The sequence below is a fragment of the Heterodontus francisci genome, unplaced genomic scaffold (assembly GCF_036365525.1).
Source record: "Heterodontus francisci isolate sHetFra1 unplaced genomic scaffold, sHetFra1.hap1 HAP1_SCAFFOLD_570, whole genome shotgun sequence".
NCBI classification, from domain to species: domain Eukaryota; kingdom Metazoa; phylum Chordata; class Chondrichthyes; order Heterodontiformes; family Heterodontidae; genus Heterodontus; species Heterodontus francisci.
The window spans coordinates 267869-271359 of NW_027141150.1; the positions used below are offsets into that span (position 1 = coordinate 267869).

At 54.8% G+C, this 3491-nt stretch overlaps 1 pseudogene; it reads left to right on the top strand.

Annotated features, from left to right (window-relative positions):
- Nucleotides 1-1731: 1731 nt before the first annotated feature.
- LOC137362300 (perforin-1-like) lies at nt 1732-3101 on the top strand (annotated as a pseudogene).
- Nucleotides 3102-3491: the final 390 nt, after the last annotated feature.

A 3491-nucleotide genomic window follows, 5' to 3' on the forward strand; every position in this document is an offset into this window, starting at 1 on the left:
CTTTCATTCCTGTTCTGTCTTTGTCCTTTTCCTTAACTACGCTAAATCTAACTTGAGTTATGATCGCTACTACCAAAGTGCACCCCAACTGCCCAGCTTCATTCCCTAAAAACGAAGCCCAGGACTGCCACCAGCTCTCGTCGGTCGTGCTCCGTCCAGGCTAAAACAAAGGTTCTCCCGAATGGATTTTACAAATTCCTCCCTTTATGTGCCCTTCACACTTATTCGATCCCAGATAAGATCAGGGTAGTTGAATTCCCCCCCACACTAGTACTGCCCGATTGCTTCTGCACTTCTCAGAGATTTGTTCACATATTTACTTTTCTATCAGCCTCTGATTGTTTGGGGAGTTCATTACGCTCTCCCCAGCAGTGTGACTGACCCTTTTCTGTTCAACCCATATGTCCACATCCCTCCTCACAGCTATCATTGTTTCTTTAGCCAATTTGATTCTTTCCGCGTGATATCAAGAAACGACTGAAGGCACTGGATACTGTAAAAGCTATGGGTCCTGACAACATTCCAGCAATAGTACTGAAGACCTGTGCTCCAGAACTTGCCTCGTCCCTAGCCAAGCTGTTCCAGCACAGTTACAACACTGGCATCTGCCCTGCAATGTGGAAAGTTGCCCAGGTATGTCCTGTACACAAAAAGCAGGACAAGTCCAACCCGGCCAACTACCACCCCATCAGTCTACTCTCAATCATCAGTAAAGTGATGGAAGGGGTCATCAACAGTGCCATCGAGCGGCACTTGCTCAGCAATAACCTGCTCAGTGATGCTCAGTTTGGGTTCTGCCAGGGCCACTCAGCTCCTGACCTCATTACAGCCTTGGTTCAAACATGGACAAAAGAGCTGAACTCAAGAGGTGAGGTGAGAGTGACTGCCCTTGACATCAAGGCAGCATTTGACCGAGTGTGGCATCAAGGAGCCCGAGCAAAACTGGAGTCAATGGGAATCAGGGGGAAAACCCTCCGCTGGTTGGAGTCATACTGAGCGCAAAGGAAGATGGTTGTGGTTGTTGGAGGTCAATCATCTGAGCTCCAGGACATCACTGCAGGAGTTCCTCAGGGTAGTGTCCTCGGCCCAACCATCTTCAGCTGTTTCATCAATGACCTTCCTTCAGTCAGAAGGTCAGAAGTGGGGATGTTCCCTGATGATTGCACAATGTTCAGCACCATTCGCGACTCCTCAGATACTGAAGCAGTCCGTGTAGAAATGCAGCAAGACCAGGACAATATCCAGGCTTGGGCTGATAAGTGGCAAGTAACATTCGCACCACACAAGTGCCAGGCAATGAACATCTCCAACAAGAGAGAATCTAACCATCTCCCCTTGATATTCAATGGCATTACCATCACTGAATCCCCCACTATCAATATCCTGGGGGCTACCATTGACCAGAAACTGAACTGGAGTAACCATATAAATACCGTGGCTACAAGAGCAGGTCAGAGGCTAGGAATCCTGAGGCGAGTAACTCACCCCTGACTCCCCAAAGCCTGTCCACCATCTACAACCCACAAGTCCGGAGAATGCCACAGAATTCCTAGGGGAATGAGGTACGACTCCCACCACTGGAGAGTTTTCCCCCTGTTACCCATTGACCTCAGCTTGGCGAGGGGCTGCTTGATGGCACACTCGGCCAAATGTTGACTTGAAGTGAAGCCAATATCTCACTCATTCTCTCTCACTTTCTACTCCTCCTCTTCCAGGTTTTCCGCACTCTGTTGCCGGGAGCTGCCTTTGTTGCCACGATGCCAAGAGGAAAGCCACGACTCGCCCGCCTCCTGTTCCTCTTCCTCTCCGTCGCCGGCGCCCGCAGTGCCTGTAACACGGGCAGCGCCAAGGAGTGCGAGGCGGCCGGTTTCGTGCCCGGCGCCAGCGTGGCAGGGGCAGGCTATGACCTGGTGACTCTGCAGCCCAAGGGGGCCTTTGTGATCCACGTCAACACCTGGCGCACGCCGGACGGCACCTGCACCCTCTGCAGCAACCGTCTGCTGTCCAACGTCCGCCAGCGCCTGCCCCTCTCGCTGGTGGACTGGCGGGTGCGGCAGGTCTGCAAGCGCTCCCTGTCGAGCCGGCTCTTCCGCTCGGCCGCCGAGCTGGGCCAGTCCGCCATGTCGGTGATCTCCAGTTGCGGCAGATGCCCAACAATGTTGGCATCTTCTTGCTGGCCGGCTCCAAGTCCAAGTTGGTGGGTTTTGGCGCCAAGAGATCCAAGTCGGACAAGTACAGCTTCACCAGCCACGAGTTTCACTGCCGTTACTACCAGTATCGAGTGAAGGACGACTCCTCGGCCTTCACCCGCTGGGCGGACAGCCTGCCCGCAAACCCAGGCATGGTGAGCTACAGACTGGAGCCCCTCCACCAGCTGCTGCCCAGGGACGACCCGCGATACGCCAACCTCCAGCGCTACATCAGCGACTACATCCGGGCCAACGCGCTCTCCCAGGACTGCAGCCGCACCGTCTGCCCGTCCGGCTCGCACCGAGGCCGCCGGGACCCCTGCTCCTGCCTCTGCCAGGAGGACAGCCGAGTGGACCGGCTCTGCTGCTCCAAGGTGAAGGGCCTGGGCCTGCTGACGGTGATGGTCAAGCAGGGTCACGACCTCTGGGGCGACTACGTCATCGATCAATACTAAGACCCACATGTTGCCCAACAACAGCAATCCTAATTGGAACACCCGGCTGGACCTGGGTCAGGTCAAAGCAGAGACTTGCCACCAACTGACCATCGAGGTCGGGGATCAGGATTATAGCTGCGATGACCTGCTGGGAACCTGCGAGCGACCCCTGACCTCTGGCCTCCACCGCGACATCTGCTACCTCAAGTACGGGAGCGTGACCTTTGACTACTCCTTTGCCTGTGGCCCCCATCTGGGGGGGCCCACCTGCCAGGATTACGCGCCCTGCCCCGTAGGCCCCGCCTTCGTCGCAAACCCATGGGGCGCCCCTCCCACCCGTGTTCCCGTCTCCCCCGTGCCCTCCCCCTCCGAAGGACCTCTCCCCTCAGTCGTTTTCCCCTGTCCTTTACCCTTTCACCCCCAGCCTCCCCTTAACGAAGGTACAACCATCAGCCTGGGGCTGCAGGAGAATTAAGTCCGAGTTAGTCATTTGTGATGATAGCCATTTGTGAATTAATTTCGTCTCCTATCTATCACCGGAGGAGGCGTCAAAAATTGGGCACGGTTATGACTAACTGCGACAGGTATATCCAACAGACTGGAGACACTCAGTCAGGCCTGTAACCCACGTCGGACAACTCGCGATTCAACGCTGGCACCATATCGTAGGAGCACCGTGCGCCTCATTAAGTACGTGAAGCTTTGAGCCGTGAGAGATGCATTCGGAACTTTAATCGTGAAGCCAGGAATGCACCGCACCGAGTGGTGCAGCGTAATCTATAAAAAGCCTGCTGATTTGCACTTGCTTCTGTGTAATCTTACTTTATTTCCAATAAATGCGATTGAGTGGCATTTAGCCTGTGTC